Genomic DNA, 12,723 nt, shown 5'->3' on the forward strand with positions numbered 1-12,723 from the left:
TTAATTATGAATGCATTCTTTAACAACATATGAATCATAGTGGAATGTTAATTGAATTAGATATAATTTCTAAACTTAGAAGAGAGAATAAAACCCTTTAAATATACTTTAACTTCATCATCCATTTTTCACCTTAAATGTTAATTGAAAATTGAAACTAAAACCCTAAACTGTTGTAACCTAATCATGTAAGCTCAAGACTTGAAAATTGTAAACATCATCATACTATTATCTATCTACAACTCATTCAATATCAATATATAAACAACTTAGTTATTATCATCTTAATAGGAATGGTGCATTTTTTCCCTAATTTTTGGGTATGCCATTTTGGTATCAGATCCTAGGTTTGTAAAACTTGGGCAACAAGGGGTCCATGTTAAGTAGGAGTTGATAGGTTACTTTACAAGTAGAGTTCCTGATTGAAACTTTTGATGAAATATTTTATTCATTCATAAACTATGGCATTGATAAGTAAACCTAAATAAAACTTGAAATTTATATTAATGATCATAAGTAGTCAACAATAATAGTTAACCACATCTTAATGACATGACAATAAAATGATAAAATGCAAGAATATTGTATTTGTAATTAAGGTAACTTGTGATCTCATAAATTATTTGAAACTATATTGAATGTTACCACCATGGGTAAACCATTGAACATCTTTTAGTAGTGTGATTTTAAATGTGTAGATGACCTAATAATCAAACAAATTTGTATAGAAATGTCCATCATTTAAAGACATAAAGGAGGCATGGTGTTGTCTCTCTTGACTATAATTCCAATTCATATCAATGTTTGAAATAATAGAGGCTGGTCACAGTTTTAACATTATGACATAAATAAGGGAAACCTAGGATCTTTACAACTTTATTTTGTTCCTTATGTTAATACATTACTTATTTAAACATAAAATGGTGAGAGGATAGGAATGTAATGCTTTAAAGGTATAGAATTGAATCCAGTTCCAACCTATTGCACTATTGAAATGTACTCTTTGGAAAGAAAACAAGAGCTCAATGAAAATCTACAAGAAACCTTTTGAAACCTCAAATGATATGATAATGTACCCAAGAAACTATTTTGACAAGTGAGTTAGTTATAAACATGGAAAGAACATAGTATATCAGTTCTACTATAAGGAATGGAACCTAAATCAGGTAATATAATTATCTAAATATGATGGTAAGTATGTGACTAAATGGTGGGTAGTATATAACATATATAATTGAACTAGTAAGATAGAAAATTCAAAATTCTAGTTCAAACTATGCATTGATGGTAATGTTAATAGATTTTTTGTGTAAGTATGAGTGTTACTTATATTACAACTATCTATTGTATACCTTTAGACCTTAGTAGTGGAAATTGATGGAATGAAGTATAAACATATGGTATAGAGATAGAAATGTCATAATGAGATCAATGATCTAATAAGAAATGAAGGTTCAAGTTTCAAAAGTTAAGTGATAGAGGGATTACAAGCCACGAGGCATGATACAAAAGTGATGATGGCATTTTAGCTTGGTGAGGAGCTAGTAGTAAGAGTAAATAGTAATCTTTGACAAACATCTTACTAAATATTTTATACCTACCTAAATATGTACCACCTATCTTAGGATGAATTTATAAGTCATATATGGTTAAGGGATGTAAAAATACTAATAATTGATAGAAGTACCAACTTTCATTGCACTCTTTGATGATATTTAGATTTTGTGTAACCATTGAGGTAATATAGGGCAAGGACATATATGTACATGAAATCATACCAAATTGGGTGAATTTGTTAGGATAATTTCAACTGGTATATAAGATTGTGGGTATATGCCCCAATATGTAATTGTAGTGAATTGACCATAAGAGATTTGGTGTTATAACCACAACTTAGAGTACATGTGTACTATCAATAATGTCCCCGCATGTTTAGATTCATTGAGAGAAGACCCATGTAATAACAAGGGGAAGGAAACTCATTTTTTTAATCCTCGTATTTGCATGTCCATGTGGTTTCTAGTTTAGACATGCCCCTTAGTGCAATAAACCCTAACTATTGAGTGATGTCAATTAAGGTTGTTATGTTGTTAGTATATGGGATTAATCACAATTTTATCCATTTGGTATGTAGATGACCATCTAATTTCAAAGGAAGACCCTTACAATGTAGTTGGGAGACCTAAGTCCCCTCATTTACCTCAATGAAACTAGTACAACCATATTGTGTCAGTAATGTGAAGTTTTGTAAGAAATTTGATTTACTCCATTGTTTATTTGATTTTAGATCTTGGTATTTTAATTCTCTTTCCTTCTTGCCAACAATGTACAAATTTGATGTTGGACTACATAGCCAAATTTGCCGTTGATGGTCCTATTTGCCTCCAGGACAGTGATTAATTTCTTGATTGAATATTTACTATCATGGCCACACTTAATTCCTTTTTTCTATTTTATACTTGTGAATTAAATATTTTACCTTTCATTTTGAGTTTAAATTTATGAGGCACCTTCTTATGAATTATATTCTCAAAGTGACTTGTGAATATCCTATTGAAAGGATTCCTAACAATAAGGTAGACGTAGAGAATTAGTGTATGAGGTTCTTAGTCAAGGTATCTATTCCCCCCTCCTAGGACTTTGAGAGTAGGATTAGTGATTATCATTTGATCATTATTAAGGAATTGCATCATAACATAATACTAGTTAAGGGCATAGGTTAAACTAAGGTATCATTAATTGTAAAGAATGCACATGTACCAATGGACTTGTTCGATGTCCTTTCTAAGAATTAGTACATGATAAAAAATCTAAAGTGAAAATAACCAACCTTTGATAAAAATATAAGTTATAATATAAGGAAAGCTTATCTAAGGAAGTCTAATATATCTGTTACTCTAGTATGTGAGTATGTGGTAACTTGAAACACCTTATGGTATTGCTATGAGAGACACTATAAGAATATTCATATCAAATTAGCATTTATTTATGGGATCTATATGTTTTAGAAGTGTGTGACCTTGGAAAGAATAGCCATTTTAGAGTTATGGGCTGAACTTCTCTTTTCTTAAGGATAATTTGGTAAATATGTTATCATCAATGAATGTATAAGTAATAATTCTTTTATATAAGAGTAAATATGAGAGTAAATTTAGACAAGGTCTAGCAGGAGAAGCACACCCTAATTTATGTGATTTCTAGGAGGAAGTCAAAGGCAAGAAGAGGAGGATGTAAGACCCCTACTTGTAGGTATCTACTTATATATGGATTCTCTAGTAAATCTCTAGATAGGAGATTTGAGTGGATATAGGAGAATGACAAGGTGATGGTATGGGAAATTGTTATGGTTCTTTCTAGAAACCATGTTGATAACATTATGATAAATTCATGTTATCTTATGTATATTTATTTAGCAATTGTTATGATAATATAATTTAATACTTACCCCCTTAAGAATCATTAGAAATTAAAAGATATATATTATCAACTCAATGAAAATTCCTTTTGGGTAACTTAATATTAAATATTAAAATTATATTATGGTGTACAAATTTTATTGTGGTATTATGCACAAGAGGATATACTTTTGTATTGAGATGAGTTATTTGGTTGTTCAAAATTATGGTTTAAATCATAAACATTGCACATGTTCTCTAGGATACATTTGCACACCTAGGTGTTATAAAATTAATGGACTTGGATAATTATGATGATGGAAAAGAATTAAGGTTTTATGGTTTAGGCTTTTTAATGGAAATCGATATCATTTTATTTCTTTGTGTTTTGATACCCTATGATTCAAGATTTGACACATTATTTGACTATTTAAACAATGATTTATACTATTGATGTTATATGGTCTTTTACCTTATGATTTATATATGATACCTTGATGAGTTTTTTATAAAAATTTAGATATTTTATTTTGATAACATTAAATGGATCAAAATTACATTTAGAATGGTTTGACGAATCATTTTTTAGAAGATAAAGACTGAAATCGATGGATTACACCATGGTATTTGAATCACATAAGTGTTTTATATGAATATTTCTTAGAAATGATAAGTTCATTGAAATATATTATAGATGTTAAATGGTTAATTCAATTATCAAATTCTTTATATCTTAAGCAATGTGTAAAAATGGAAAAGATTATAGAAATACAATTTAGAATTTTTTGGATTAAATTTGATTATGAAAGTTAAGTTTATATATATGTAATTTTTTCTTGAACGACTGATATTCAAATTGAGTATACAAGGATTTAACCATGGAATTAATTAGAGAACCAATAACCAATCCAATGTGCAAACTATGAAGCCAAGGTTGAATCTAATGAAGATATTTTAACCTCATTATCATGTAATTTAATTCATAATTATAATTTGAATGTATGTATTAGGTCAATTCATTCTATTATTAATGGCATGTTAATTATATTATGTAATATGGTTTTTATGGTATCACTTGACACTTTTCATGTGTATGTATAAAATGACATGTCAATTAGGGTTGCTAATGAGGCCCTTAACCTAAAAATAAACTTTTTTAGGAACCTAAGTTAATCCCCCTTATTTTGAGATATATTTTTATTTCTCACCAAAAAGGAATTTGGATTCAAAGTTTGAGTCACTTTTAGAGGCCAAAAAGTGGTCATAGGAGCCAAATCTTGTGGAATCTTAGTGCCCAAGTGGTAGGGGTATGAGTTGCAGACCTAATTAAAGCAGCACTAGAAGGCCTAGGTAACTTTAGGGACCATCCAAACTCCTCATTTTCTAATAATTTTGAAAATGGAGTGGTCTTATCATATTACCCATACTCACACTCTTTGCCAAAACTCACATTAATAGTAGGGATACATGTATGATGGCCAAAGCAGTTAGGGTCAACTCAAGAGTTATTTCTTGTAGGTGGGTTGGATTTGGAGGTTTCTTCAGAGGCCCTTTCAAAACTTAGTGGGTGTTCACCCACCCTCTATTTTAGAGATAGTATGATTTAGAATTGGAGCAACAAAGGGAGGGCTCTTCTCAAATTTCTATTCTATAACACATTTGAGCAAGGTTGTTGCTTTTCTTTGCCATGGATGTTCTTCTTTTCTTGCAATAGAGTAGTTTGTGTTTGAAGTTTTTTGTTCTTACATTGTTGCATTATATGTGTTGTTCTAACTTTTTTGTGAGGGTTCGAAAAATGGTGATTTGAATCTTGTTTCATTTTCTGTATTGTTTTTTTTTGAGGGATTGTTCATGGGTGTGAAGGGATTACTCACCCTTTCAAGGGAAAGAATTTTCCTTGTGGCGTGAAGGGGTTAGCTGTGACTCTATGGAAGTGTAGAGTATCTTCTAATTGAGAAGAGGAAAAAAGCCAAGGTATATGGGTCCTTGTTGCAAATGTAATTAATGTTATTTGAAGGAGATAAGGAGAGTATGATTATGGAAGATGTGTGTGATTTGAGCCTTTTGAAGGCATATTTTTCAAGTTTTTCATTGGCATCTCCTTCATGGATGTTCCACCTTCACCCTTTGTCATAGGTTCATAGGTGTAACCCATTGTGAAAGCCTTGGTTGGGTGTTTTTTGTAATATGTTTTCCATTGTGAAAGTATTTAATTTTTACCCCTCTTCCAAACTATGTTATGTGTTCCTTTGTCCTAGGTGAGGCCTATAACTTTCTCCCCAAACCTTCCCCAACTCTCTTCCCCTTGCATATTTTTCACTCATTCACCTTGACCTAGCTTGAAAATTAGTTTGACATTAAACTTTTTGTATCATTTTAAACTTGTTATAAATATCCACCAATTTTGGTGGCCCCAAACTTCTTCAAACTCCTTCAAAATGACCTCTCATGCATACCATGCTCCAAAAAGGACTTGCATGCTTGGGTAGTGCACCAAGGACAAGGGAAAATGTGACATAATTATGGGGATATGCAGTAGGTTTGTGGGGAGATTTTTGGACAAATGAGGCATCCCACTTGTCAAGAGGGGTAGGTTGTAGGCTAGGTTAGTAGGGGGGATTAGGTAAATTATTAGTGGGTAAGGTACTTATGTTGGTTTAAGCCCCTTTTTATGTGGTAATTAGTGTTAATTAGTGATTAATAATACTTTTAGGTATTAATTAGAATATTACTTAGAAATTTTATTAGTGATTGTATATATAGTTGTTAATATATGTTAAAGGTATGTAGGTAATTCAGTTTTAATATTTAAGTAATTGGATATTGATTATTAGTAAGTTAGTTAGAGTTTGGATTATTAGTTAGTGATTAATAATATTTCTAGGTATTAATTAGAATATTAGTTAGAAATTTTTTTAGTGATTGTATATATAGTTGTTAATATATGTTAAAGGTATGTATGTAATTCAGTTTTAATATTTAAGTAATTGGATATTGATTATTAGTAAGTTAGTTAGAGTTTGGATTATTAGTTAGTGTTTTAGATTAGTTGCTAATGTATGTTATGATTATGTCAAAATTGTGATTAATAATATTTCTAAGTATTAATGAGAATATTAGTTAGAAATTTTATTAGTGATTGTATATATAGTTGTTAATATATGTTAAAGGTATGTAGGTAATTCAGTTTTAATATTTAAGTAATTAAATATTGATTATTACTAAGTTAGTTAGAGTTTGGATTTTTAGTTAGTGTTTTAGATAGGTTTCTAATGTACATTATGATTATGTCAAAATTAGATCGGTATTTAAAAATTTGGGCACTGGAAGGTTAGCAAAAAAAGATAATTGGTGATAGGAGCCTAGAAATAGGACATCAATGAATTGTCAAATGAATGTTGAGTTATTTAACTTATTTTGTAAGTTGATTTTTGAAAGTAGCGGATGTATATTTAATGTAAATAGAATTGATTTAAGTAGTATTGGAGTAAACTTGTTAGCATATAGGAATGGTTGTAAGATGCTTTAGGGTACTATAATTGTATAGTCCTTAATTTCACCATTTTAATTATTCATTTTTAAAATTAGATACATTATAACATTTTATAACTATATTAGTTACATGTTGATTTTGTAGTTAGGGTTCTTTTGATGTTAGGAAAATGAACTCATAATACAATGTGCACACGTGTACATAACCTTTTAAATACTAACCTAGTTGATCAAACATTCTAAAATGAAAAATGGAAACCAAATTTTTCCTTCTCTTAAATGGTATACCTATAATTCATGTGGTAATAGTTTAACAAATTGAACCTCATCAACCTATTATCAAGTGTTCCTAAAGAAACACATTATGTCATATCAAACTTAATTATGAATGCCTTCTTTAATGACATATGAATCATAGTAAAATGTTAATTGAATTAGAGATCATGTCTAAACCTAGAAGTGAGAACGAAACCATTTAAATGTACTTTAACTTCATCCTTTATCTATCATCTTGAATGTTAATGCAAACTTGAAACTAAACCCCTAAATTCATGTAACCTAATAATGTAACCTTGAGACTTCAAACTTATAAACTTAAACATACTATTATCTATCTACAACTCATTCAATGTCAGTATGTAGAAAAATTAGTTATTATCATCTTTAGAAAGGAAAAATTGGTGTTTTTGCCCAATTTTTTTGGCATGATAATTCATCCTATGGACAAATACAAGAAAATAGGTATTTCCTCTAGACTTGACCTTTCCAAGGAATATGAAAAATTAAAGTGAATTTTTTTATATTCCACCATATTAAAGATCGGATTTGACCTAAGGTTTATAAGGATTATCAAGGAGTTTATTGAAATTGTTCATTTTGTGTTCTTATGAATGGGACCCCTTGGAGATTATTTAAGGTGGGAAAAGGATTAATACAATGAGACCCACTCAACCACTACCTTTTCATCATTTTGGATGAGGCTCTATAGAGGAGTTTCCTTTAACTTAATAGGAGTGGAAAAATCCAAGTTGTAAAAATTTTCTTCCTCTTTTCCTTAACAATTTATTCAATAATTTATTGATGGTGGATTCCTCTTCAACTCATTCTATGCTAAGGTATGGAAGAAACTCTTAGATTTTTTGATGTTAGATGAGGACAATAAATTAATTAAGATAAAGAAAAAATATTTATTCAATGCTAAATTGGGTCTCTAATTAAAAATTAAGGAAATTATTGGTTGCTAATCTTTTAACTTACTTGGCACTTATTTAGGACTACCCCTCATAATCAAGGAGGCTAATTTTAATATTTGGAATAATATTCTTGATATAATTCATGAGAAAATCACATGGTGGAAGGGAAAGAATCTTTGCAACACTGGAAAGCTTCAAGCTTTAAGGCATCACTACAATGCATTCATGTCTATTTCATTTCCCTTTTAAAGATTTCTAAGGGAATAGATAAAAAACTAGAGAACATGTAATTTTCTTTCTTATGGGTGTGTATGGAGTATAAAATAAGGTGAGCCTTTTCAATTGGGACACTATTTGTAAGCCCAAAGTTTTGGGTGCACTAGGAATTTCAAAATTAACCTATTTTAAACAAAAATCTTGATGCAAGAGCATCCTAAGTGAAAGGGAAATCTTGCATCACCCAAAAATATTTATGTTTCCAATTTTCCATTTTTTGTGTTTTTAATAAGGGCTATTCCAGTACAGAGTTTCTATTTAAGGAAGCTTGCTAATTTTAGTGAGCTAGTATTATTTGCTCAGATTGTTTTAATCTCATCTATGGAGGTTCATCTTTGACATATCAACCTATTGGATGAGTTTTACCATCCTATTATATGAATTGGTTGAGTTGTTGCTGATTTTTGGTATAAATTTTGGTTATCCAAACTTTAAGCTCAGCAATTAATACCTGAATGGCTCTGAAACAAGGCAAAACCTCAACAAATAAATCCATGCAATTTGAGTGGTTGTAGATCACTAGTTAAGGATTCCAAAGTGGGTTTATAATAGCCCATTGTGTTGAAGGTTTGATAGTTATGGTCTCCAAAAGTGGACCCATCTAAGAATGTAATTTGTAAATTATCTTGTATTGATCTTATGTAATAAAGTGTAATGAAATATTATAATATGAGGTTGGTTAACCTCAAGGATTAGGGCTTAGTATCTAGAACCTTCCTAGGTGGTTAAAAGTTCCTATATAAGGAAGGCCCATATGTTATCTAGAGTCATTTTGGGTGATAGTCTCATCTCTATCTTGCATATTATTGTAAGGAAGGCACCCATGTAGGTTTTCATATTGTAAATCTATAATTCCATATTTGTGATGGTAATAAGAAGTCCATATTTTGTTCTTACAATATGTGTTGTTCTCTATTTTTGTTGTTTATTGTAGCATTAAGGGGAGAACCCTTCATCAAGTGGTATTAGAGTGGGAGTTCCTAAGTGTGTAAATAGATCATTGATTAGGAGGAAGTTTTTATCGAGACCATGGTTTTGGCTGAGCATGTGGACAGTTCATCGATTGTGAGGAAGTTCACACTAGGGTTTTAGTGGAATCATGAAAATTCCTCTATAAAGAGATCATGTGGGAGAGTTGTAGGTTTTACACCTGAGGGTATAGAGCCCTCTAGAGATAGATGAAAGCATTGGAAGAAAAAATACATAGAGGAATAAATATTTTTGTAAGAGATGAAACTAGGGATAAAGAAGAAGAAGGAAATGTTGAAGAAAAGGTAGTTTTGAACCTAGAAGAAGAGAGACTCTTCAAGGCCATCTCCAAGATTGGAAAAAGACCAAAGTTTGATGTTCCCAATTTTTGGGGAAATATTCACCCAGAGGAGTTGATTGATTGTAGAAATTAATTGGAGGAACACTTTAAGTATGAAGCTATTGAAGATTTAGATAGGGTCAAATTTGCAAAGGCCAAGATGAAGGGTCATGTGAAGATATAGTGGTAGGAGATTTCGTTGGAGAGAAATAGAAGAGGGAAGGAAAAAATCACTAGATGGGACTAGATTATATCCAAGTTGAAGCAAAAAATCATTCCTATAGATTATGAGCTTGATCTGTTGAAGAAAATGCAAGAGTTGAAGCAAGTAGGAAGATTAGTTCTAGAGTAAACTAAAGATCTCTATCGAGTTCTCATAAGAATTAGCCATGAAAAAGCCACTAGGGAGAAAATTGTATGTTATCTTAATGGGTTGAGGCCAAGAATTCAAGAGGAGTTGTATCTATTTTGAATGGCGAGTATTGAAGAGGTGTACCAATTTTCCCTAAGAGTTGAGGAAAATATGAACATGAAGTTCGATAACAAAACTAGTGGAAGATGTCAAGATGAAAGATATGGTGGATAGTCTCATGGAGGCTGAATTGATTATCAAAAGAAAAAGGATGTGGAAAGAAGTAATAGTCATAGGGGAAAAATTCTAATCATTTGCATAATTAAAATAATAGAGATCAGAGAGGAAGAGGTAGAGGGAAAGGATTTGGAAGAAGAGGTTTGTGTAGAAAATGTAATCACTATGAAGAAGAAGGGCATAGAGCATTTGAGTTTTCCTAGTGCCAAGGAAGGAATGATAGAATAACTAAAGGCTAGGCTAGAGTAGTAGATGTTGATGAAGATGCAAAATCATCACATTCTCAAGATACTAAAAGAGGAGAAGTCCTAGTAAAAAATAGAGTCTTGCTAAGTGGTGAGAATGAACTTGGTCAAAGGAGGAGTTTTTTTTTCACAAGGTGCAAATGTGAGGATTTTTTTGTGATGTGATCATTGATGGTGGAAGCACTGATAATCTAATGTCAAAAAAGATAATCATGAAGTTAAATCAAGAGGCAAAAATACCTACATCCATATGATATTGCCTAGGTACACGATGACCACAAGGTCATTGTTAATGAGGAGTACTTAGTGAAGTTCAAGATTGGAAGCTACAATATCATACCTACAGATATATGTCATATGTTGTTGGGTAGGCCGTGATAGTTTGGTAGGCATGTTGTACATGATGGATGTAAAAATACCTACACTCTAACAAAAGATGAAGTGAAATTTAGTTTGAAGTCATTGAAGGAGAAAGAAGATAAGGTATGTAGCATTGCCAAAATATGTTTTGTTGATGGAAAAGAGTTTCTCAAGGATATGAGGCATGAGCATATGTATTCTTTATGTAATTCCAAAATATTTTAAAGAAGAAGTAGACGAGGTACATGTAGAAGTTACAAATTTGTTGGAAGAATTTCTTGATATTGTGTCAGATAATGTACCTGATGGATTACCCCCAGTGCAAAAGATCAATCACTAGATCGACTTGATTCTAGGAGCTAGGTTTACAAATAAAGTAGCGCATAGAATGGCACTAGAAAAAAAGAAAAAAGTTAAATAGATAAGTGTGTGAGTTGTTCTAGAAGGGTTTGATTTAAGAGAGTTTGAGTCTGCATGTTATACCAATAGTTCTATTGGCACCTAAGAAGAATGGAGAATCGAGGATGTGTATAGATTCTTGAGATATTAACAAGATCACAATCAAATATACATTTCCATTTCCATAGATGGATGACATTATGGATTGTTTGAGTAGAATTGTGTGTTTCACAAAGATAGATCAGAAGAGTGGGTACCATTAGATTCACATCAATGAAGGATATGGGTGGAACACTACCTTCAAGACAAGAGAAGGATTTTACAAGTGGTTAGTCATGCCTTTTAGGCTAACTAATGCACTAAGTACTTTCATGTGGCTCATGAATAAGGTACTAAAGGAGTTTCAATGTAAGTTTATCATTGTTTACCTAGATGATAGTTTGATCTATGGTAAGATATTAGAGGATCATTTGATGCACATTCATAAGTTGTTTAACAACTTGAGGGAGGAATATTTGCTAATAAATTTGAAGAAGTGTATTTTTGTGAAGAAGGAGTTGCTGTATTTAGGATTTGTAGTATTAGTAGAAGGTTTGAAAATAGACTTTGAGAAAGTGAAGGTTATCCTCAAATGGCCTACTATAAGGAGTACAATAGAGATAAGATCTTTCCATGGAGTGGTTAGTTTTATAGAAAATTTATCAAAGGTTTAAGTAGTATTTTTGGACCTGTGACTGAAACAATGAGAGGAGATAGAAAATAATTTGAGTCAATTATAGGAGCATATAAGAGTTTCAATTTTTTGAAATAAAAAGTTATAGAGAAACCTATTTTAGTACTTTTAGATTTTAATAAGGTGTTTCAAGTAAACTGTGATACTGGTGGTACTACAATAGGAGACATTTTGAGACAAGAAGGTAAGCTTATTTCTTATTTAAGTGAAAATTTGAATAATGCCAAAATAAAATATTATGTTAATGATTAGTGATTTTATGCTATAGTTAAAGCATTGAAGAAGTGGAGACATTGTCTTCTTTCTATATAGTTTTACTTGTATACTAATCATCAATTTTTGCAATATTTAAATAGTTGAAAAAAATTAAATCAAATTCATTTGAAATGGGTTGAGTTTTTATAGAGTTATACATTTGTTTAGAAACACAAGAGTGGGAAGTCTAACAAATTTTCAGATCCTCTTAGTAGAAGACAAGTTTTACTGATAGAAATGTAGATTGAGGAGGTTGGGTTCAAGGAACTCAAGAATTTGTATCTAGAGGATTATAATTTTGAGGAACCTTGGAAGGCTTGTACAAAACCTTTTACACTTGACAGGATGAACTAGTTAGATTTTATAATCCAAGATGGTATGGTGTTCAAAGGAAGTTAGTTGTGCATTCCTAGAAGTTTTATTAGAGAATCTCATCAAGTAGAAGCATAGTGGATGGTTGGATGTACACTTTGGTAG

The sequence above is a fragment of the Cupressus sempervirens genome, chromosome 6 (assembly GCF_028749045.1).
Source record: "Cupressus sempervirens isolate cs-2001-9-10 chromosome 6, ASM2874904v1, whole genome shotgun sequence".
NCBI classification, from domain to species: Eukaryota; Viridiplantae; Streptophyta; class Pinopsida; order Cupressales; family Cupressaceae; genus Cupressus; species Cupressus sempervirens.